The sequence below is a fragment of the Wasmannia auropunctata genome, unplaced genomic scaffold (genome assembly GCF_000956235.1).
Source record: "Wasmannia auropunctata unplaced genomic scaffold, wasmannia.A_1.0 LD309474.1, whole genome shotgun sequence".
Taxonomy (NCBI): Eukaryota; Metazoa; Arthropoda; class Insecta; order Hymenoptera; family Formicidae; genus Wasmannia; species Wasmannia auropunctata.
The window spans coordinates 1-355 of NW_012053416.1; positions in this window are offsets into that span (position 1 = coordinate 1).

A 355-nucleotide genomic window follows, 5' to 3' on the forward strand; every position below is an offset into this window, starting at 1 on the left:
CACCGGTATGAAGCCAGCTGTCGAACTAACGATTTCAATAATTTCGAATATGTCATTCGATTGCTAGTCGTTTGCTAATTTTTGCATCTATTTTTATTTTGTTTGCATATTAATTATTTTGGGTAAAAAATCGAAAATAAAATGTGGACAAGTGTAACGGGTGTAACCGCCATTTGAAACTTTTATCTCATAATTTTATAAATATTTCGGTGCTAAAACGTTTGCTAGTCATTTGCTAGATCCGTATATATAAGTATTTTTTTCTATTTTATCAATAAATTGTCTCAAATTTGATTAATAGCTTTCAATAATCTAGTAACTTTAGTTTTGGTTATTTTTAGGCAACTCAATGCAA